Source organism: Euprymna scolopes, unplaced genomic scaffold, assembly GCF_053919585.1.
Source record: "Euprymna scolopes isolate OS-2025 unplaced genomic scaffold, ASM5391958v1 sca168, whole genome shotgun sequence".
NCBI classification, from domain to species: domain Eukaryota; kingdom Metazoa; phylum Mollusca; class Cephalopoda; order Sepiida; family Sepiolidae; genus Euprymna; species Euprymna scolopes.
Window position 1 is genome coordinate 25,241 of NW_027633178.1, and position 26,468 is coordinate 51,708.

General features: G+C 32.2%; 1 long non-coding RNA gene across 1 annotated transcript; it reads right to left on the minus strand.

Moving 5' to 3' along the window:
* Positions 1-1,816: 1,816 nt before the first annotated feature.
* On the minus strand, positions 1,817-26,468 carry LOC145273793 (uncharacterized). The gene is made up of 2 exons (XR_013866524.1): positions 25,981-26,468; positions 1,817-4,049 (listed from the first exon to the last, which is right to left on the minus strand). It is a non-coding gene; the product is annotated as an uncharacterized LOC145273793 (long non-coding RNA).

Here is a 26,468-nt window from a genome sequence, read left to right on the forward strand (position 1 = left end):
CTTAAGGAGGGAAGAAAATGCAACATATTTTTCTATTAATCATGGCATGCTCCCAGGTTTTACCTCCTTCTTTGGGAGTATAGTGTAGGATATTTTCATTTGTCATGAAGCATTCATTCCAGATGTCACCTCTTGTGAGAGTAGTGTAGCATGTTTGTTCCTCATGATACCATCCTCCTTTTTTGTTTAGGGGTGGTGGAGAATAATGTAGTTTCTGTTCTACCCAGATGCAAACTATTCCTTGGGGGAGGCTTGCATTTGTCATAATATTTTCCTTTCAATCATTACCTCTTTCTTTAGGAGTCAGTGTAGTATAAATTATTCCCTTATGATACCTAATAGAATATTTTTGCTAGTTGCATCTATTATATAAAGGTTAGTTTGCTCATTGTTTATTTGAGTTATGATTTGAAAATCAACACAGGTCTTTATGCGTGTGTGTGTGTGTGTATTGGAGGCATGTAATATTACATTTAACCTTTGCACACACTAGTGAATATCACTATCTAGTTATTTTGTTGCTAACCGGTAAGTAACATCAATATTCCTACATGCTAGTGAATTGTGGACCTTAACAGCAGAAACCGAAAAGAGGATACAAGTAGTTGAGATGAGGTGTTAGCACAAAATGTTTGTTATTTCCTACAAAGACCACATTAAACTGAGGAAGTAATCAACCACATAAAGCAAGCTTGTAGACCCTATGGAAATCTCTTTACCATGGTAAAACTGTGTGACATGGAACAAGATCAACAGTTCAGCAACAAAATAACTAGATAATAATATTCACTAGCCAGAAAAATTGTTGGATCATTTTACTACTCCAGAAAGTATCTTGCTCCTGACACAATCCTCTACCAGTATCCTAAGATGCTTCACATCTGAGGAGCTGCTCAGAACATCCTTTCCTGCCTTGACAGGGTTCAAAATTGACTTTGAAACTTACTCCTTCTAACAACCTCTTTCCCACACACTCTTGAATTGGAAGCCATGTTTAATTTCAGAAGAGTTTCCAATGAGTAGCTATTCAATATAAGTCCTGGATATGAAAAATTTTCAGTGGGCAGCTGTTCTGTACAGATTCTGGACTTTATAATTTTGCAAGCAAAGAGCAAAAAATCCTTCTCATGCTGATACAAAATAATAATGTGCTGGAATGCTAAAAGATTTAATTTTTATGAAGCAATTCTGGTTTCTGATTGGTTGCTAGCAGAATGTGAATTAATTGGATTTGTCAGTTCCTATTGGTAGTGTTCATAAATAGAATCCCCCAGAGCATACCCCCATTATACATCAGAAATATTGCAACGCCACATATTTTTTATATAATAGGAAAGTCCTTTCAGTTCATGTTTAATTCTGTTTAAAGATAAATAAATAAATATATATATTCAAATATGTTAAGTCATTTAGTTCATCTAGATCTTAAAATTTGAGCATGTAAAAAAGGAAGCCATTTTTTTTATTTTGTCCAAATATCAAAGAAAATGTGTGTGTAAAAAATGTTTTTTTGTTAGATTGATTTTTATTTTTATCATGCCATTTTTAATTTTAATTATGCATTCCCATTCAAAAATACATATATATAAATATATATATATATTATATAGATACATGTAATATGTATCTGTAAAAAAAATATTTATTAAAACAAAAAGCAAAAGCAAAACGAGAAAATACGAAAGACTTATGTAATTTTTGGTATATTAAAGAGAGTATTGTGAACAAAATAAAAGTAAAAAAAGTCAATTTTAATTTATGCATGCCTTAAAATAAGCATGTAACAAGCATTTGTAAAAAAAATACAAAGAAAATGTTTTAAAAAAAGTGATTTTTTTTATTCATTTATTTTTTAGTTTATTTTTTTATTTTAGTAAAAGTTTAAACATTCGTTATGCATTGATATGTTAAAACGGTTAATACAAACAAAACAGATGCAGTTTAATGTATTGCTCAGGACAATTTTTCTTTTCTTTTTTTTAATATATATATCAGAGCTTGTGAAAAGTTATTCAAAGTCAAATTCCAACAAGTTTAGAGGCAAAACGTTTCTATTTTATTTTTGTCGCCAGTTTTGTAAATATATTGGCAATATTTTGTTCTGATGCTATGTAATTTACAATAATGATTCCTTTTTCACTTCATTTCTTATGAAGTCGTAATAAATATCTATATGCCTAGATCTTTAGTGAATTACTTCTTAATTCTTAAATTACTTCTTAATTCTTATTATCACAATTAAGAGTTTCAGTTAATTCTGGTTTGAAATAGCTTTTAGGTATAGCGCTTCTTGTGCAGAATGTATAAGCGCTATAAATTCCACCTCACACGTAGAGAGATATACAATCTGCTGCTTTTTAGATTTCCATGAAATAATAGACTTATTTTTTGATTAGTCTAAAAAAAATATCCATTTATACTTTCCTGATCTTCATTTCCCCAATCTGAATCTAAAAACCTCTTAAATTTTAGGGGACTTGTTGATTTTCTAAATACTAAATGCTGTTTCTTTTTTTTCCCCCTCATTTTCACCCCAAACAAAGCACAGTGCCACGTTGATGTAGGGGGCTACTATCAATGACATAGGTTGCAGGAATACTATGTAGGGAGATGAGCAGCAAGATGTCTGTTAACATTACACTTGAACTTCTGCATGTCAGTACAGTTGGAAAAGCAGGAACCTGGAAGGAAGTTCAAAAGTCTAGCAGGTCTAGGGAAGAAACTATTGGAGTAGAAGGCTTTCTTATATCTACGCATCTCTACTGTGTAAGAGTGTGATTTTACTGCGTGTCGGGTTTGTCGGGGGTATTTACGTCAAGGGAGTACAAGTGCTTGTAATTCGTCAGAGCATCTACCATTAAAATCTACCATTAAAATCTACCATTAAAATACTTGTAGAACAGGGAGAGGGATGCAACACTTCATCGATGGCACAGAGGCCAAAAGATGACAGTTCAGTACTTATCAGGTTAGCGACTATATACATACGTATGTATGCACACATACATATATATCAGATTGACAAGAAAGTTTTTGTGGCTTTTAACTTCTAAATTAAGATGAAAATATCCTGGCTCAAACAAAAAATTTATTGATCAAAATAAACACCATCAGAATACACTTTTGCCAATGCAAAACAAATGTATTTATGTGAGTAACTCAAAAATCTTGCATTCTGGTGGTGATGAAGTTGTTGAAGGTGTTTTTGATATCACTCAGGTTTTTGAAGCATTTCTCACACTTGAGATTCTTAAAAATGTGGTATTTGGTAGGTGAGAGGTTTTTGAAGAGTATGACAGATGAGACAGAATTTTGTAGCCCAATTCGTTCAACTTCTGCTGGGTTGGTTTAGCAATGTGAGGTCGGCATTGTTGTGGAAGAGAATTGGTCCTTTTCTGTTGACTAATGCTGGGTGTTGTTGTCGAAGTTTTTGATGCATTTCATTCACTTGTTGATAGCATTCTCTGCCGTGATGGTTTCGTCTGCATTCAAAAAACTGTAATGGGCGAGACTGGTCGCAGATCACCAAACAGTCAGCATCACCTTCTTTGGATACAACACCAGTTGTTGTAAAGAACCCGCTTTTCATCGCAAGTCACAACTCTACTGAGACGCGGGTTCTTCTTGTTGCGTAAAATTAGGGAAGATGACACTTCATAATGGTGTTTCTTTTGGTTGTCGTTCAATTCGTGAGACATCCATTTACAAATTTTTTTTGCCTAATCTCTCTCAATTGGCTGGAAACTATTGTATATGTTACGTCTAATTCAGAAACAAGTTCTTGGACAGTTGTGCATGGATTGGCTTTGACTAAAGTTCTTAATTAATCGTTGTCAACATCCAATGGCCAATCACTACACTCATCACTTTCAGGACTCGTAGCCACCACAAAATTTCTTAAACCACCATTGTGTTGTGTGTTCAATAGAGATTCTTGGGTTAAACACTTTATTGATATCGCAAGCTGTTTCAGCAGCTTTTTGGCCAAGCTTGAATTGAAATAAGGCAATTGTGCGAACTTGCTTTTTTTCCATTTTGTATTCAACATTCTGAAAAGGCAATTGTTTTAAAACAATTATAATTTAAACAATTAGATAAGGCAGAAAAATGCTCTTTAAAATTATATATAATTTTTATGCATTATAATGAAAACTTATTTAAAAATACATCATGTGGAATCAAAATTAAAACTTTCTTCTCAACTCTATATATACATATACATACATATTTTTTTAAAAAGTTTTTTTATTCAATTTTCATCCTAAACAAGGCACAGTGCCACTTTGAAGTAGGGGGCTACCATCGGGGACATAAGTTTCAAGGATATTATGAAGGGAGATGAGTAGCAAGATGTCTGTTCACATTACACTTGAACTTTTGCATGTCAGTACAGTTGAGAAAGCAGAATCCCGGAAGGGAGTTTCAAAGTTTAGCAGTTCTGGGAAAGAAACTATTTAAGTAGAAGGCTTTCTTACACCTAGGGATCTCTACTGAGAAGGAGTGGGATTTAGCTGCTTGTTGGGCGTCTACATATATACATACACATGCATCTACATATATATATTGAGAAAAATATTATTGAAAAGCATGGCATTCTTTTGTTTCACTATCTTCTTTTTTACTTTCTCCAATCCTCGAATAATTCTTTTTGTGTTGTTTTCAAAATTTTTTAAGTTGGATCCATATGTTTGTTTAGCAAGTGCTTTCGATCGGAATACATCCATCATCCTCAGGCATATTATTTCTTAAAATTGTGTTATAAAAATTACATGTTGTATTATATATAGATATATTTTTGTCACGGTCACGTAGTGACTAATTAAGAATTAGGTGGGCAGACAAGTTTTAACAGGGGATGGAGGTTCAAATTGATATTTACAAATTTTTTTTTTTTTTTATTATACAAAATATTTAAAATTTAAAATATATGATAGGTCGCTCAGACCTGGTGGAGTGTGAAGGAAACGTTTATTCTGCTAAATATGTTTCAATATTAAGTAAAAGAATCCTATCAAGTGGTAAAAAGAACCAGGTTAACTCCCTATTTATTGAAGACGGAGCTCCTTGTTATTCTGCTAGGGCGACACAGCATTGGTTGAGCCAAAATAGGGTTAATAAAATTCCATAGCTGAGTCAGTCCACTGATATGAACCCTATCAAAAACCTTTGGGGCATATTAGACCAGAACTTTCACAAAAAGAAAAGGAAACTATTTTTTTGCATTATTGCATCAGACATGGCAAGAAATTCCTTAAGATGAAATTCGTCAACTGATCAATGAAGAAGAGTCCTAGTATTCCAACGGGAATGTCAACCAAGTATTAGTTATTAAATTTGTGACCATTTATTTATGTTTTTTATGTTTATTGAAATAAACTGTTTCTATGGGTGTCTATTTTTTTTTGTCATGTCTGACATATACGTACATACATACATACATACATACATACATATATATATGTATATATATACACATATGATGATTGCAACGTCTTTGTCAGACGAGTGCCATTCCTTCATACACTGAAAAGTCCATGAGCCTGAAAATGACTTTTTTTAAGCCCTGCCGGCGAATTCACACGCTCAAGCAGACATGACACTGAAGACAGTCATTGATATACATGCATATATATACATATACGCATATATACACATACACACATACATATCTATAAACATATATACATATATACAAAATACATAATACACATACACACATGCATACATACACATATACATATATATACACATATAAATACGTACACATATATGCACATATTCATACATACACATAAATTTACCTACATATACATACACATGCATACACTCATGAGCAAAAAAAAAATTGGCCAAGCGTGAAAGAAGGAAGAAATCGATTTTTCAATATTTTTCTATGAATTTTTGTTAATTTTAACTGAAAATTTCTATTTTGCAGATCATTATTATTATAGCATATAATAAGTGAAAAAATTAATAATAAAAAAAACCCCCAAATTGCAGGGTTAAGGCAGTTGAAAATGATTTACAAGCAGATATTTGATATTTTAAGAAAAGAAAATGTGAAAACATCTCTTTCTGTAGTGAAGGAAATTAGTCCAAGGTTCAGAGTCAAACGCTTGGTAAAAGTGAAATCTGGATCTGGTCGTCCTAGATCATCCGCTTTGAAGAACGACCACAGGCTTAAATTAACTGTTTTGAAGGATTGAAAGAAAACTTATGTTGACCATAGCAAAGAATTCAAAACAGGGGCTGGAAATTCTCTTTCTATATATACAATATCTAGACGAATGAAAGAAATGTGATTTTCTTTTAAAAGGTGTGCAAAGAAGCCATTTTTATCTAAGATAGAAAGAGATTTTTCTTGTGTTATGGCAAGAAAGATACAGACTGGCTTAGGAATGTTTTCTGGTTAGATGAATCAAGATTTTTTCTTATTAGTGATGCTCCCGATACTCCCGAATGGTGCAATCGAAGAACTGGAGAAAGATTTTCACCAAGTTGCATAAAAACGACAGTTAAATACGGGAATGGAGGGATAATGGTATAGGGAACTTTTACTGCAGCAGGAGTTGGGGAACATATTAAATGTGAGAAGTCAATCAATGCAAAGGAATGCATTTGAATATTAGAAACATGACTGTTACTAAGTATCGAGAAGTTGGGAATATCCCAGAACATTATTTTTCAACGTGATAATGCCCCTGCACACACTGCTAAAAATCACAAGAAAATGTTTTTCTGATAATTCAATTAATGTGATATTTTGGCCAGGTCAAAGCCCCGATCGAAACCCAATCGAGAATATTTGGTCCATAATATCTCGTGCATTGGCTGGAAGAACTTTTTCGAAAAATGACAAACTGTGAGAAGCTGTGCAAAGCGAATGGAATAGCATCTCCTCTTCACAGTGTTCCACTTTGGTTGAGAGCATATCTAAAAGGATTGATCTTTTAAAGAAATCAAAATGGAATACAATTCCATACTAAGCATTTATTAAAGTAAATGTCTTGTTCTGTGTTATTAGTCTCATTTAAGTTTCCTTGTTCAATTGTTCATTGTTCAATATAGCTTTTAGTGCAATAAAATTTATAAAATTTGTTTGGCCTATTTTTTTTTTTTTTGCTCACGAGTGTATATATGCATTTATACACATACAGGCACAAACATATACACATAGATATACATGCATATACATACACATCTGCACATATAAACATACATACATAGATAGATACATATAATGCTGGCAAGATCAGAGGAGAGAGAATCGGAGAGAACTTGGTCGTTTACTGTCTTAGATGTGCTACCATAAATGGTAGTGTCGTCAGCATAAATGTCTACAAATGATGTAAGGATGTGATTTGGAAGATCATTAATGTAGATCAGGAAAAGAGTTGGGCCCAGGATGGACCTCTGAGGCACACCAGCATTAATACTGTGAGCTTCTGATTTTTGCCCCTCTACTACTCTTATGAACCTATCAGAAAGAAATGATTTAATAATTGAGAAGACATTTCCAGCTATACCATAGCTAGAGATCTTGTGAAGTAAACCTTTATGCCATACCCTATCAAAGGCCTTAGATATGTCAAGAGCAATTTCCCTAGAAAGGTAGCCTCCGTTGAGAGATTTGCTAATCCTATGAGATATAATTGTAAGCACATCTGCTGTAGATCTAGCAGAACGGAAACCATATTGAGTGTCACTAAGAAGGTTATTTTTGTTGAGATGGTTGATTACTTCTGTATTTAACAGATTCCAGCGACTTACTCATGACGCACAGAAGACTTATTAGCCTGTACTGAGAGGGGGATGAGCGATCATCTGAATTCTTAAATACAGGGATGATGAGATTTTCCAGGGTGATGGGAAGCCATTCTCCTTAAGACGTTTAAACAGTTTTGTAAGTATGGGCGCTAGTTCAGGTTAAAGTTTTTTGAGTACTATAATTGGAATACCGTCAGGGCCAGTTGCTTTACTAGAATCAAGATTTTTGATTAGCTTGGCAACATCACATACAGATATACGTATATCGTATATCACATAGCGTGTTTTCTGATACAGGAGGAAATATTGGGGGTTGACGGCCTTGGTCGCAAAGGGTAGAATTAGCTGCAAAGTTCTTGGCAAAGAGTTTGGCTTTGTCTGATGCTGACGAGATTACCTCAGGTCCATTGATGATAGTTGGGATAGAGCACACGCTTCTGTTCAGGATTCTGTTTGCTATTTGCCACAACTGGTGGGAACCAAGCCGCTGCTCAGCTACTTTGGACTTAACGGATTGAGCATACAACTCTCTTGCGTTCTTTATTACTTTCATACAATAGTTGCTGGCAGTTCTGAAAGCGGCTTTAGTTTCCATACATCTATTACGTTGGAAGCAGTGGAAAAAGTGATTTCTGTGCGCAATGGCAGCAGCACATTCTGGAGAGAACCATGGCTGGCTGTTAGGTTTTTGTTGGAATTTTTTCGAGGGTATGAAACGGTCTATACCTACAATTAACCATTCGATCAGGTCTGATACTATAGAGGACACATCCTTTTTAAACATGGAACGCAGAGGTAGATCCGATATAAATGTACGGAAGCTATCCGGTCAGCCTTAGTGTATCGATATACTGTACGATGGAGAGGTACGTCTGGGGACTTATTACATTTCATTTTTATCTTAATTGATACAACAGAGTGGTTGGAAGATCCAAGAGGAGATGGAACAGAATGGGGAAAGGAGTGGCTGGTTACTTTAATGCATCTAAAACCAAGCTTCTCTCTTTACATCATCAACATTCTTATCCACATCTGGCATCAATTGAAATGAATGGCTCTCGTCTTCAGGAGGCCTCAAGTTTTGACAAGCTTCTGGGCTTGACCATTACTCCTGATCTTAAATGGAACACGTACATCAAATCTGTTGCCAAGGCCGCTGGAAAAATGGTGGGATCTTTCTCTCGATCCAGTAGATATCTCACTGCTGATGCAATTCTCTAAGAGCCAGGTACGTCCAAGGATGGAATACTGTTGCCACATCTGGACAGGAGCTGCTAGAAAGGACTTGTCCTGCCTTGATAGAGTTCAAAATAGACTTCGTAGCCTCGTAGGAGATGTCTTTTTCTCTTCCCTGCAACCTCTATCTCACAGAAGAGATGTTGCGAGTTTGTCGTATCGTTACTTTCATGGAAAGTGTTCGACTGAGCTTAAGTCTATGGTCCCCCCTCGCCAAACTTTCACAAGAAACACTCATCTAGCTGAAAACACTATCAATAATTCCCCCCCCACTCTTTATCTGTGCCTAAACCTAAACGTAGATTCCATGAACAAAGCTTCTTTCTTAGAACTGCACGCCTGTGGAATTGTCTTCCGTTTTCCTGCTTTCCGGCTGACTACAATATGGTTGTGTTCAAGTCTAACGTAAATAAGTTCTTGATTAACCGAATTTTCATTACTAATGATTACTATATTGTCCAATTTCTACTGTACACTCTTTAACCCTTATCCTTGAGTGGCTTCTTGGCCTTGATAATGTGGTGATTCCCGTGTAAAAAAAAAAAAGAAAAAAAAAAAAAAAGAAGATCAATTATTACATGCGATGGAAATGTTGTAACGTGTGTAACGTTACAACATTTCCATCGCCACAGGACATTTTTTTTATTTACTTATTTCTCTTATGTTCTATCAGGCGTTTTTCATATATCTAACATTTTGTTAAATTATTTTTTTATAAGACTGTATAGGTACATTACTTTAAAAAAATAAATTTACAAAATCTAGCTAAGTTTTAAGTTACGTGCAACAAGTCGTGTAAATAAAATTAATTTCATGTAAAAATGTGCATTTTTTTTGTTTATGTTCTATCGGACATTTTTGATAAATTTGAACATTTTGTAAAATTATTTTTTTATTACACTGTACATTACTTAAAAAATAACTGAAAATATTAAGCTATGTGCATGTGGGGTGTAAATGAAAAAATTAATTTCACTGTAAAAATCATTTTTTTTGTTTATTTAATAATTTCCGAGATCGTACATCTACAGTTTATCGCCGAAAATAGAGGCGCCATTTTTTTCGCGCACCTGTCATTAAAATCTGAGGGAGAAATCAGTATTTTAAACTATGACTGAAGCTAAAAATACATAACAAAAAAATTAAATTAGATATTAATTACTTCCGGAAAGAACTATGAAAAAAAGTAAATAAAGAAAGTGAAAGAGAACATATATCCGTAATTATGTTTCGATTTAATTAATGAAAACGGGAATGTTTTTCATGAAACACATATATTTTTATTATTAAAAACAGAAAATGAAAAATTATTAAAAACAGAAAATGAAAATGACATTCATAATTGTCTAAACTGGGCGAGCGCCATTTGAAAACCAAAACATTTACTGTATAAAAATTTATCAAAATATAATAGTAAAAACATTTATTGAAAAGTTTGCATAAGAAAATATAATTTTAATAAAACAATTTTGTAATGAAAGCAACATTGGATTTTTATAAAATAGTTTTTTTGGTTTTTTTTCTGAACAAATAAATAATTTTAATGAAATATTTTTTTGAATTAAAGCAACTTTAAAGGGTCAACAACAAATTAATTTAAATGAAATTGAAAAATCATTATCTAGTTTAATTTTTTTTGTTATTTATTTCATGTTTTGGTCATAGTTTAAAATACTGATTTCTCCCTCACATTTTAATGACAAAAAAAATGGTGTCTGCATTTTCGTCGACAAACTGTAAAAGTACCCCCCGAGACCTACATGTTCTATCAGGTGTTTTTGATAAACTTGAACTGAGATATCTCAAGGTTGTGTTAGGTGTCAAAATCAACACCAGTGGAAATAAAGTTCAACTGGAAGCTGCTCTCTCTGACTACTCGAGAAGAAATCTAGTTGATTCATTTCCACCTCCAAAGCAACAAAAAATCCCTTAGTGAATCTACTGAACATTCAGATAACTCCTGCAGTTGTGATGAAGAACCATCTCAGGATATCTTCAGTTATGAGCATCAAAGACAATGGGTTGCTGTCTACTATGACACCAACTTTTACATTGGCCAAGTCATTGAAGTTATATCTGCATCTAGCGCTGTAATAAAATTTTTATCGCAAACTAAAGGTAGAAAAGATTTTTTTCGATGGCCTTTGTCAGATGACATTGCACAGGTAGAGTCAGCATTTGTTTACAGATGGAGTTTTGAGGTAATGCCAGTTTCAAGTGATAGTAGGATTTGGAGTGTTCTTGATATATCTATCATAGCAGAAGCCTATGAAAGAATTTTGAGAGAAAATCAATAAGGAAAGGAATTGTAGTAAGACCTCTGCCTATAAAATATCTTGCTTGTTTACTTGTCTTTCAAGTTGAAAGTTTTTCAATGCTTGAAAAAAAATGATTGTGACTTTTTGTATAACAAGTTTCTAAATCTTATTGTTGTCTGTCCTTTTTTTGGCGAGTTTAAATTCCCCAAAGTAAAAATATTTCTGTGGCAAAAAGTTTTGTTATTAGAAACAAGGCATAAATTTTTTTGAATTCCTCACCCAAAAATTAGTAAAGTTGCAAAATTTTAAGTTTCTACGTCCAATGGTTACATTTTATAGCAATTTCAGTAACATATACTTTTGACTCATTTTTTTTAACCCTTTTTGCCCTTTTTACCAAATTGTCTCCTTTTACATGGTCCACAATTGAGTGGTTTTATCAATTTATAATTAAAAGAAAAAATTATCTTGATCTCTAATGTGTTATGAATCATACTAAGAAGATTCAATACATTAGCTATTGAAATGAAATTGATATGAACTGTCAAAGTTGCATTTCCGTGTAATATTTGCACTTTTTTCCCCATTGGTAGTGGGATTTTGCCTAGTGTTTAGGTTGGTTTCATCTAATAATTATTGCATTCATTAGTATTAATTTTCATTTACAAGATGACATTACATTTATAAGGATTTTTTCACTTGTTAGTAGCTTACATTACATTTGGCTTCTGGACCATGATAGCAAATTTTCAACTTTTCAATAAACTTTGAATGATCATAACTTGATGGCTGATTGAACTACCAAAATAAATTTGGTACTTTTGTTTATGGTTTACAAAAATCTATATAACCACATTAATTTTTTTTTTAGATATAATGAAAATAAAATTTTGGTTTGGGATATATATGTGTATATACACTGCGTATCAAATTATTAACGAGTTTACATTTTTTTTAATATTTAAGGAATGAGTGAATAAAAATCCATGAAACTTTGAGAAAGTTCTTAAAATACTATTCAGCTCCCCTACTCAGAAAATAAATGTATTTAAGGCAGTATTAACGAAACTATGGCAGAAGACAGGAATATCTGTTGATTTCAGTGTGTCAAGTTATTAACGAGGTTGAGAAAAAAGACAATATACCCATAACTTGTTTATTGAAATAATTTTCAAACATTAAATGAACTAGGAAAAATGCTTAGAACACATTAACTACATAGCAGTTTCTACATTGACACAATTAGTAGGCGATATGCAATCTTTTTTATGAATTACTTGTAAAAGAGGTTAGTCCACAAAATTAGTCAAATTTGTGTTTTCGTCAACAGTTATTCCTCGCGATACTTCTTGGAGAGCATCCCACAACTCATCTTTGCTCTTAAATTGGCATCCACTTGCATAGAGACGTCTTCATGATACTCCAAATGTTCTCAATTAAGTTCAAATCTGGTGAACTCGTAGACCACTCCATCTTCCGTAGCCCAGAGAACCTCAGTTGTTGCAAATACTCTTTGTTTTTGTTTGCTACATGCGAGGAAGCATTATCCTGCATAAAAATAATGGTTCTTCTGAACGTCAACTTTTGCTTCTTCAGCCATGGTTCAAAGTGCTCCTTCAGAAAAGCTATGTAAGCATTTGACGTCATTTTTACGTCTTCTGGGACTCTCCATGGGCCAACTAAAGTACCTCCGATAATCCCAGGTTAAGATTTTGCAAAAAAAAGAAAAAAAAAAACCGCTGATGACGATGTTGTCCATCTAGGCCCCACCCCTTGCTCCAGCCATCTGGGCCATCAAGAGTGACACACACTTCATCTGTGAACAAAACTTTGGAAAAATCTGTTTTCATGTTGTCCTCTGCCCATTTCAATCAGTTTTGTATGTGATGTTGCTTTAATGGAGGCTTTGTCACAGGCTTAACAGACTGTGCCACTTTTTTCAGAAGGGGATATTAAGTACTTTTTGAGACATTCTTCAATCCGGTTTGGTCAAAGACTTCTTGATTTGTCTGGACAGGGTTCTTAAGAACTTCACGTTTAATTTGGAGTAGAGAACGGCATGAAACAACTCTACATTTGCCTTTATCAGCTTTCTTACGTACCTTTGTAGTGTCCTTGACAAAGTTCTTCACAGTTTGATGGTACCTTCCTATCATTTTCGATGGTAGTTTTACCTTTTGCTAGCTGTTCTGTAATAGTACGCTTTTCAGAACTACTCAAACCACCTTTACGATCCACTTTATTGACGAAACAAACTGCCTTGTTAATAACTTGACATGCCTCAAATTCCGTGGATTCAGCAATTACAATGGCAAGTTGTTTACATTGCGCAGAACAGTACGAAAATTTCACATTACGTGCAGCTCAGCATTGTCAACGTTTCCGAAGCTTTTGATACGAAACTACCTCTAAGTTTTGGAAACTGGTAAAAAAAAATGTTATCTCATTAATAATTTGACATGCAGTATATATATATATATATATATATATATATATATATATATATATATATATATATATATATATATATACACTGCATGTCAAGTTATTAACGAGATAACATTTCCGAAACTTAGTGGTAGTTTCGTGTATATATATATATATATATATATATATATATATATATATATATATATATATATACACACACACATATCTATATGTATATACATACATATCTATGCATATATACATATCTATATGCATATATATATATATATATACATAAATCGTAAATAATGTTAGGCTCTCGTCAGCCAACATTATTTATGATTTACCATTAACTGGTCCCCTTTATGTTGGGCTTGAAACCAACAGTACCAATGTTTTTCTGAACTTCTGTACAATTCAATAAATAAATATTAAGCTCTTATATCGAAAAAGTTTTTCTTTGTAATCGAGCACTTTGTTGGAATTCTTTCCCCCCAAAATAGTAAACAAAAATATAATATATATATATATATATATATATATATATATATATATATATATATATATATATATATATACTAGCAGGACCCGTTAACTGGCGTTGCCTGGTGGTAACATCCCCCCCTGCGTGAAAAATTAAAGTACGGTTGGTGTTGTTGTAGTCGAACCACCAACCTCCTCATGTTAAGAACGGAAATCAGAATGGACACCCCCAACGGTTTCTGCAACAGGCATCCCATTTTGTAAGTGTGGGCGTGGGTATGGTTGGCGAGGTATTAGCCCAAAATGTTAAGTATGTAATAATAAAAAACAATATATTTTGCTTTGTGACCTAAAAAAATCAAAAACAAAACATTCAATAATAGTTATAATAGATTAAAGTCCGCACAAATAGATTTAGACTTCAATGGTATTTTGCATTATGACATATTTGTGTGTAAAAATAAAAAAGGAACATTTAATAATAGTTAATCTCACTGTGAAGTCTCCAGAAAGAAAAATCTATAAAAATGTAAATAGCAGAGCTTACTGGTGTTTTTCACAAATAAACCAAAAAGTAAAAAGTTTTAAATAAAAATAATTTCTTGTATTTTTAAAACAAAACTTATTCATCAATAAACAAAAATATTTAATAAAACACGATACTCATGCAGATTTTGAACGTCCGGTTCCAATTTCAAGTTAAGTCAGTGTCTTTTTGTTTTTGTTTCCTCAAGAACCATTGTTTCTTTTTTATGTATGGACGCTTTTTTGGGCATTGTAAGCAATATCTAATCTAAGTACAAACACGATTTAACATGTACATTTACCTAAAACTTGTGATGATATCAAACCCAAATAAAAGAAATGATCTCACTCGACTCTCTCTTGCAATGAGGTATGCTCTCTCTCTCTTTATCTATCTATCCATCCACATATATCTTTATTGGCAGGATTGTCATGTAGTTGTATGAATACTTGCTAACTCTATATTGAGGAAAATGGAATAAAGTGGGTGACAACACTATCACACTGAACGTACGACGACAACAAAAAGGGAACTGTTTTTTCAATGTTTACATTTTATACGTTACGTTTGGATACACATGCGTGGGGTCAAATTTGATTGGATATGGCTGAAATTTTACAGCCTATATAAACAAAGGAGTCCATCTCTATTAGACTTTGATTTATATTTTTACGACCATAGGAAGCAAAGTTACGACTGAGCAAAGTTGACGAAGAATACTTCAAAATTGATAAGATAAATCGGCATATATCATCCATTTTCATATATAGATAATAGTTTCAGAATTATTTTCATGTATAATATATAAATATTTGACAATTATTAAGTGTGCGGAAATTTCTTTAAAATGTTATCTTTTATAGAAATTCAAATCTGCTTAATGGGGAATGGCTCGCCATGCGCCGACCAGTGATCAGCTGACTAAAGTCAGCGCATTAACGAGTTTTGTTTGTATTCTCTTAAAAATAAAAAAAACTGTTTTTCTGCTTTCAAAATGAAAGCAGTAAAATCAGTTTCATTTTTTATTCTGAGACTGTAAATTAAAAAAAAATTATTTTCAAATTTGATTTCCAAACAATAGTATTTTATTTTTTAACGCTTTTAGTACAATGTACTAAAAGCGTTAAAAAACAACAAAATTTACTAAGTACATACGTTTCTGCTATCATGCTATTTATAACTTCTTACTTGTACTTCAGGTAGGTGTTTTTTAGTGGTCAAAAAACCAAAAAACTAATATATAACAAATAAAAAGTACTTGTGCACTTATGCTAGTATGCCGAAATAATAACACTATTAAGAAACCCATTCTTAACATTGGGAAGGAAGGGTGTTTTGTTCACTATTCTGTACTTAACACCTAACAAAAAGATATCATGAAACTTGAATTTATTTTTAACTCATTTAAATCTGTAAAACAACCCTGTTTTTTTTTTTTTAACTAAGGATATCTAAATAATAATAATGATAATAATAATAATGATAATAATAATAATGATAATAATAATAATGATAATAATAATAATGATGATAATAATAATAATAAGAATTTCATTGTGATGCATTTTGTAAATTTTTATTTTGATTCCACCTTAACATTTTTCTTTAAAATGACTAGGTTTTTGTGTATGCTGAAAACGAATATTGCATTTAAATTTTCTGCAAATAAGTAGCTTTCCGGGCATTAAGCAATGTCATTTCTTACGTTATTGCTGGTGGCCATATTGGTATGTGCGTTTGTGCATACTTTCTCAGGGTTGCGTTTGCGTGTACCAAGATGGCCACCAGAAAATAGGAAATGACATTGCTTAATATCCGGAAAACTACTTATTTGCAGAAAATTTTAATACAATATTTGTTTTCAGCATACCCTAAAACCTATAAAAGTAATCATTTTAAATGTTAAGGTGGAAACAAGGTAAAAATTACCGTTTTATTTCTTTATTTACATAATTGAATTTTCAGTAAAACAACAGAATAGAAATGACAAAAATTACCATCAACTGGTGAATATAGAGTTGCTTCTTATCAGGATTCCTGGTATCCTGGTACTGTGAAAGTTACATCGAGGATTCATGTAGAGTACGATTTATGGTTGCATCTCAGAAAATAGGAGTATATTTTGGGCCAGATAGAGAGGATTTACAAAATTGAAAATTGGACTGGTTCCAAAATGTATAAGTTCTGGTCAACTATGGGAATTTCCATCTTTTACAGAAATCTAAAATCTATATGAAAAATTTTCTTCGGATTTATTTCCGAGATTAATTCATATCTACTCAATTTTTTTTTTCTTTGACGGGAGTAGTAAATACCAATCATGAATGCTCTTTAGGCATTCAATGACTACACCCCAAATTAAGCTCTCCTTCGGTGAGGAAGCAGGAACATGCCTATTCTCAATAAAGCTATATTTAAATACCACTATAATACTTAGTTTTGTTCATGAATAGACACCCACTGTATGATACCATGCGCCAGTTAAAAAAAAATTGAAATTTGTACATCTGAATTCATAATTCATGGCTTATGGTAAAGAGATACATCAGATTTGACTGCATAGTCAGAAAGGGCACACATTTTTACATAAGAGTGCCAATTTTCATGAGAATAGCTTGAAAAATAAATAAATAAATAAATGGTGGCAATATTTCTTGAAATGTTGAGGTCTGTAATTTAGCCCACTTTTTCTAAAAGCCTAAATTTTGGCACTTGAAATTCTCATAACTTCTGATGGTATTTGCATAATTCAAACGGTTTTAAGCATCTTTTACATAGCTCTTTTCATGCAAGTTTTTAAAATAACAATTATCTAAAAATAAAAAATCAACTTGTAATGCTACCTAAAATGTTGTTCTATAGTTAAATAAGGTAATGGCTCACAGTGTAAACATAAATTTGTATGTGCAATCCTTTGTTATTGTAAATCTATGGTATTTTGGTCCAGAGGGGAAAAACTGCATCTCATTTATTATATATACGGATATACATATGTATATCCCAACACCTTATCAATATGCCTCATATTTAAAAATTTAGGTGATCGGTCATCTCCCTCTCAGTACAGACCAATAAGTCTCCTGTGCATCATAAGTTGCTAGAATCTATATCAAATAGAGAAGTTATCACCTCAGCAAAAATAACCTCCTCAGTTATGCAATTTTCCGTTCTACTAGATCTACAGCAGATGTGCTAGCAGTTATATCTCATAAGATTAGCAAATCTCTTAATGGAGGCTTTCTTTTCTAGGGCAATTGCTCTAGACCTTTACTCCTGATCTGAAATAGAACACATACATCAAATCTGTTGCCAAGATCGCTGGAAAAATGGTGGGATATGTTTACCGCTCCAGTAGAAATCTCACTACTGATGCAATTCTTTACCTGTATGAGAGCAAAGTATGTCTAAGAATAGAGTACTGTTGCCACATCTGGGCAAGAGCTACTAGAATACATTATCTTGCCTTGACAGAGTTCAAAATAAACTTTGTAGCTTAGGGGATACCCTTTTCTCTTCTCTGCTACCTGTTTCCCACAGAAAAGACTATGAGAGCCTGTCTCTGCTTTATCGTTATTTCCGTGTGTTTGGTTGAGCTCTAATCTATGGTCCCCCCATGTCAAACTTTCATGAAAAATACTTGTCTATCTGTAACTATAAAAAATTTCTCCCACTCTTTATCTGTACCTAAACCTAAACAGATTCCATGAACAAAGCTTCTTTCTTAGAACTGCATGTGAAACTCTCTTCTGTTTCCCTGCTTTACAGCTGACTACAATATGGTCGTCTTCAAGTCCAATGTGAACAAGTTCTTGATGAGCCATCCTCTTAAGCAATCCAATTTACCAAATCCACAACTAACGATTACTACAATATTGTCCCATTGACGACCGTACACTCATTAACCGTTATCTTTGAGTGGCTCCCAGGCCTTAATAAGTGGTGACTCTTTTGTAAAAAAAAAAAAAAAAAAAATCAATTCAGTCCTTACTCAACGTACTACCAACATATACAAACTTGTCCATAACATTTAACTTCTTACCATCAATCAAGATGGCATTCCTATTAAAGGGAAATCCATAACACATGCTTTCTTGACACTGATGATAAGTCCAAAAGCTTTACAAGCCTCTGATAACTTGTCCATAATCATCTGTGCTTTCTTCTGAATGTGAAACAAGGTTTGCATCATCTGCATATAAAAGTTCAAGAACAAAGTTCTGAAAAGTTTTCGACTTTGCGTTGAGACGTCTAAGGTTAAAAAGTTTACCTGATGTACGAAATTTAAATTTCACCCCAATATTGCAATTGTTAAAAGCATGCACCAGCATCACAGTGAAATATATGGAAAATAATGTGGAGCAAGGATATCACATAATAACAATTTATCATACCTAGATATGCTGATAACTCGCATTGATTAGGGGTTTAGGTCATCTATCTATTGAAAAGACATTTTCATAGGACAATATCTAAACTTCAACTCCTACCATCCATATAATGTCAAAAAAAAAAAAAAAAAAAAAGAAGAAAGAATCGTCCGTTGCTTACAACACTGAGCAAAAGCAATATGTAGTAACAGCAATACATATCAATAGAAGATGGACAGTTTAAGAGAAACTCTCCACTGAAACGACTATACAGAGAGCATGACATTAGCTTCCAGAAATCTGGAGCAGACACAAAAGGACACGACTTGAGAACTCACTAAAGTTTGTATATCATATGTGAAGGACTTTTCAGAAAAAATTCAAAGAATACGTAATCCATATGAGTCAGGAGTGATTTGATTCTCCAGGAGCATCTTGTGTGAGTCAAGCTTCTCATGAAAAAAAAATCAAGAAATGTGTGCATGAGATTTCTTTAAATGTGGAAAACTACACAAAAGTGGAATGTGTTAAGGTTAGAAATACATCGAAAAGCTGTAATATGTGAACAGATTGAAAACTCAGGTATGGCTGACCACATATAGAGGGAAAAAGAAAACCATTTACCATTATAGGACAAAGTAAAAATTATAGACAGAGAAGAACAGGGGAAAGTAAGATGACTCAGTGCATATGCTGGGCGACAATCACTTACTAAGCTGACTTTGTATAGAATTTAATACAATTTGAGAACTATTATAAATAATAAAGTCACAATTAAATATATATATAGGAATCTGTAGTAATAAATGGTGATAAGTAGTAAGATTGTACATTTAAAAATATGTCAAAGACTCCTAAAATTTATACTAGAAATATCTGTAGCATTCAAGTTGATTTTTTATTTTTTAGATAATTATTATTTTATCAACTTGCATGAAAAGAGCTATGTAAAAGATGCTTAAAACTGTTTGAATTATACGAATACCATCAGTAGTTCAAAAGTTATGAGAATTTTAAGTGCCAAAATTTATGCTTTTCCGTAGAATTTTTCTTTAGAAAAAGTGGGTTAAATTACAGACCTCAACATTTCAAGAAATTCGGTAATTTTGCCACCATTTATTTATTTTTCAAGCTATTCTCATGAAACTAGACACTCTTATGTTAAATTGTGTGCTCTTTCTTTCAGTTAAATATGATGTATCTCTTTACCATAAGCCATCTATATATATAAAAACGAAAATGTATGTATGTATGTGTGTATGTTTGTGTGTCTGCTAAAAACTTTCGACAGACACAACAAAAATTCACAAACTCTGTATCATATCGAAGCCCCATCCTTCGCTTGAAAAATATCGAAAAATTGGCCAAAAACGTTCATTTTTTTCACTCCGAAATCGACAATTTTCGACGGGGTTGGGGGGGGGGGGCAATAAAAACTGTCTTCTCGTGATGACGAGCGGTTCTACGCATGCGCCAGATGACGTCATGACCTGATTTACTTTAAATAGTTGAAAAACTGAACAAATTTCATGTACGTCGCGTTAGGTCAGTTGATTAGCACATTGGTTCATTATCTAAACGTTTTGGGTTCGAATCGTGGTGTGAGATGTCTTTTTTTTTTTTTTTTTGATTTTTTAAATTTAAATATTGAACCAGTGTTATTTAAGCCATTTTTCACGTAACGTTCGTTTTTCTGTTTTTTGTTTATACTTCACTTATCCACCCCCGACCACATACCCAAAAACATCCGGGTATCCACCGATTTTTTCAATTTCAAGCCATTTTTCTTTTCTCCTTGCCAAAGGAGAGCTTAATTTGGGGTGTAGTCATTGAATGCCTAAAGAGCATTCATGGCCGGTATTTACTACTCCTCTCAAAGAAAAAAAAACTTGAGTAGATATGAATTAATCTCAGAAATAAATCTGAAGAAAATTTTTCATATAGATTTTAGATTTCTGTAAAAGATGGAAATTCCCATAGTTGACCTGAACTTATGCATTTTGGGACCTGTCCAATTTTCAATTTTATAAATCCTTTCTATCTGGCCCAAAATATACTCCTATTTTCTGAGATGCAACCATAAATCGTACTCTACATGACTCCTTGATGTAATTTTCACAGTACCAGGATACCAGGAATCCTGATAAGCAACAACTATATATTCACCAGTTGATGGTACTTTTTTGTCATTTCCATTCTGTTTTTTTACTGAAAATTCAACTATGTAAACAAAGAAATAAAACGGTAATTTTTTACCTTGTTTCCACCTTAACATTTAAAATGATTACTTTTACAGGTTTTAGGGTATGCTGAAAACAAATATTGTATTTAAATTTTCTGCAAATAAGTAGTTTTCCGGATATTAAGCAATATCATTTCCTATATTATCACTGGTGGCCATCTTGGTACGCGCAAGCGTGCAAACGCAACCCTGAGAAAGTATGCACAAATGTACATACCAAGACGGCCACCAGCAATAATGTAAGAAATTACATTGCCTAATATCCGGAAAGCTACTTATTTGCAGAAAATTTAAATGCGATATTCGTTTTCAGCATACCCAAAACCCTTAAAAGCTAGTAATTTGTAAGAAAAATGTTAAGGTGGAAACAAGGTAAAAATTTACAAAATGCATCACAAGGTAAAATTTTTTTATCGAACTGCCTTATTATTATTTAGATATCCTCAATTACATAAAAAAGGGGTTTGTTTTACAGATTCGAAAAAATGGTCTTGAGAATGAGTTAAAAATAAATTCAAGTTTCACGATATCTTTTTTTTTTTAATTGTTAGGTAAAAGTACAGAATAGTGTACAAAACACCCTTCCTTCCCCGTGTTAAGAATGGGTTTCTACATAATAACATTATTTCAGCATGGTAGCATAAGTGCACAAGTAACTTTTATTTGTTACTAGCGTGGATACCCGGCGTTGCCCAGGTGTTTAGAATCGTGAAAAAAAAAATAACGAACAATGTTAAAATTTCTTAAAATCGGAAAAACAAAAAAAGAAAACGCGAACGTGATGAAAAAAAAACAAAAATAAAAACGAATGTGATGCAAAACGATGTTAAAACTTCTTTAAAAAATCTGAAAAATAAAAAAAAACAGCGAACGCAAAAAATGGCATAAATAACCATTTCAATATAGTATTGTTTGGAAATCAAATTTGCAAAACTTGAAAATAACTTTTTTAAATCGACAAACTCAAAATAAAAAATGACTAGTCTAATAAGACAAAAGCAGAAAAACAGTTTTCTATTTTTAAGAGAATACTTTAGTCAGCTCAGCGCATTATATTAGCATTCGTACTTAGCGAGCCGTTTATCTGTTAATTTCTATAAAAGATAACATTTTAAAGAAATTTCCACACAATTAATAATTATCAAATATTTACATATTATACATGAAAATAATTCTTAAACTATTATCTATATGCCGATTTATCTTATCAATTTTGAAATATTCTTCGTCAACTTTGCTCAATCGTAACTTTGATTCCTGTGGTCGTGAAAATATAAATCAACCACCAGTAGAGATAGACTTCTTTGTTTATATAGGCTGTAAAATTTCTGCCATATCCAATCAAATTTGACCCCGCGCATATGTATCCAAACATAACCTATAAAATGTAAACATTGAAAAAAATAGTTTCCCTTTTTTGCTGCCGTCATTTTTTACCGTTTTTTTTTTTTTTTCATTTTTAACTTGGAGCATAAAAACATTGAACGCATAAAAGAAAAATAAATCGATATCATTGGAAAGCTTATTTTATTCTCTTTCCATCAATGTAATTCTTTTAAAAATTGACCAACAAATAAAAAAGATATGACTTGTTGAAGCACATTAGGTATGTAATATTGCTGATGTCCACGAAAATACAGCATACGTTTGTAATGCTAATATCTGCAAGAACTCATGGCATATCAGCTAAAGTACTTGATAAAATTCAGTAATGGTACATTCTTCTGGAGGCTGAAAATTCAGACCTCAGTGCAGATGACACTCAAAATGCAAGTGCAAATTACTTAGGACTTCAACCGTGGCTACCAAGAGTAAAGAAAGCCGATGCACATGACAGCGTGACGTCTATCAGATTCACTTGTAGGTATATGGTCTCGGCTATTAGCAGCAGTTTCCTCTAGTTTTCAGTTTGCTAACATGGTGTATTCTTGCGTTGTTCCAAATTACTGGAGAAATTATCAAAAAGGCCCCAGAGTACATACATGATACGTACCATTAGAAGGGAAAATTTTGATTCCAACCAAATATAGTAAAGTAAGTAATGTTATTTGTTAATAATTAAACGTGTATTTAATTAGAACTGTATTTAAGTACTTTCATAATGTTTGATAACATTAATATAAATTAAAGAAGCAATACAGTAAATATTAGGTTGATATTTTAACTGCTTATTTTCTTATAAGGCTAAAAACTCTATCAGGAAGGTTGAAAATTTAATTTTGTCTTAGTTTTGAAAATTATAAACAAATAATTTTTACATAAGAATAAATGTCAAAATGTCTTTTTAGTAATGAATAAAACCTTTCATTGAGTATTTACAAATTATTTTGAAGTTCTATATATTTTTTCTAAAGTCGGTTTGAAAATTATTCACCACACGGCTATTAATGAAATTATCAGTGACTGAGCGTTATATATTAAAATTAATTGTTTCTTTTTAAAATAATAAACAAATAATTTTTACGAGAATAATTGTCAAAATGTCTTTTTAGTAATGAATAAAACCTTTCATTGAGTATTTACAAAATATTTTGGAGTTCTATATTTTTTTTTCTAAAACTAGTTTGAAAATTATTCACCACGCGGCTATTAATGAAATTACCAGTGACTGAACATTGTCGTTATATATTAAAATTGATTGTTTCTTTTTAAAATTATAAATAATTTTTACATGAGAATAATTGTCAAAAATATTTTTATTTTTAATTTAGTTAGACACAAGGTCGGTTTTTAATGTGAGAAAATCTAGCTCCCCAAAAACGGGCACTCTGGATAGGAACAAAAATAAAATAAAAATTGTGTCGGTCATGAAAGAATTCTCCTCCACTGACCGAGGACAGAACAAATGAAGAGTAGCATCAGAACAGATACTACACTGTGATTATTATTATTGTAAATGTTTGTTTACTATCTTTTCTTATATTTTAACAATAGTTTACATTATGGTATGAATGTTTTCTTTAATTATGTTTTTAGGAATGTGAACATGTAATAAAGGAGAAGTCAAGATTCGATGATAAAACGTGAAATAAACACGCAAGATGAGAACATTATTCCGAATAATCTATAAAGTTCCAAACACATTCAACACATGTGATTTTTCAACACATGTGATTTTTCTCTAAATTAAATTTTAAAAATATTTCTGCACTAGTAACTTTTATTGTTTATTTGTATTTAAATTATTTGTTTTATTTCAATTTTTTGTATTTTATCGTTTGTTTTCATTCTTAAAATTATTTATCGTTTGTTTTCACTTTTAAAATTATTCATCGTTGGTGTTTAATATGTTATTTAATTCTTTGTTTCCTAAATTCATAATTCACTTTTATCACTATTAAATTGTATATTGCTTTAAAATTACTTAATTTTACATAGATAATATTTATATTTTATACTGAACTAGCGGGGGTACCCGGCGTTGCCCAGGTGTTTGGAGGTGTGTGTGCTGTTAAATAAAAAAGAAACCCGGGGTGCGGGTAAAAGTTGGTAGGATCGAACCCAAAGCCCTGAGGCGAAGTTGGAAAATACAATGTGAAAAAAAACATGAACCGTTCGGCCAGCCAGAATGAGTTACTGAAAGATGTTTGAATTTATTTAAGTAAGAACCAAATTGACAGGTGCCCGCACGGAAATCGTAGAGCGTTATGACGACGATGTAAGCAATTAAACGTGTATTTAATTAGAACTGCATTCATTCAGCAAATGAGGTCAATGACCAGGTTTGTTTGTTATAAGCGAAGTAAATAAAAGAAAACATAAAAACGAACGTTAAAACTTAAGCGTGGGGGGGGGGGAAGATTTGGGGGGGTAATCAAAACATCGAAAAAAAACCACAAAAAAAACTAACATAAGGCAAACGAACGATGTTAAATGTAAAAATCGAAAAAACAAAAAAAAAGCAACAGAAAAACGAACGTTAAAACCAAAAAAAAAAAACATGTGAAAAATGGCTTAAATAAGCCTGTTTTGATATTAAAATTTAAAAAATCGGTGGGTACCCGGGTGTTTTTGGGTGTGTGGTCAGGGGTGGATAAGTGAAGTAAAAAAAAAAAAAAACAGAAAAACGAATGTTACGTGAAAAATGGCTTAAATAACACTGGTTCAATATTTAAATTTAAAAAATCGAAAAAAAAAAAAAAAAGACATCTCACACCACGATTCGAACCCAAAACGTTTAGATAAGAACCAATGCGTTAACCAACTGAGCTAATGCGACGTGCATGAAATTGTGTCAGTTCTTCAACTATTTAAAGTAAATCAGGTCATGACGTCATCTGACGCATGTGTAGAACCGGTCGTTGTCACAAGGGGACTTTTTTTTTTGTTAACAGGCCTTCTTCTTACTCTCGGTGGCCGTGCTTCTACCCAGTCATGGCTGACAGAACAATAGCATGCTACCTTCATGGAATAAATAAAGTATTCAATAAATAGATTCCTAAGTTTGACAAGATATACCTGAAGAAGGTCGGAGGTTAGGGTATTACTGACTGAAATGTGAAAATAACACTCAAAATGAGGACAGTAGTCCAAATAATATAAATTATCAATCCTTGTCTCAAAAATGGAGGAACAAAATATCCTTATTTGTTATTCTTTAAGTTTAACAAAGAAAAATCTGTATTAAAAAATCAAGCTTTTAAAATTAAACATTCACAATTTTCTCCTCACCTTTGAGTTATCCTTCGTGATTTAGAAACCCGGCTGGCATCTGGGATTTCGAAAACCATTTTTGAACCAGGAATCCATTCAGAGTTTTGTGATATACTGTGAGATAAGAAAATAATTTTATTGAAATAAAAATCTTGCTTGAAGCAAACATGTTTATTTAGCATTAAATATATATATGATCAACTATTTGCATTAGGTGCAAAGTTTTTTTGTAATTAATCTAGATTTTTTATAAAATATTGTTTGAAATATATGAAAAAAGTGAAATGCATAAGAAAATTACATACTAAATCATCAACTGAGAAAATCTCCACATTCTTAAATCATCCAAGTTTTGATATGATTACAAAAAGTACATTTTATCTTAGTACATTATCAAGTTTATATGCTTTTTCATTTTTAAATTGAAATTAGTTAATAAAAACTTGTACATTTATCACTAATCAATAAAATATTTTCCTTCACTTTTGAATTCTAGTTTAAATGTT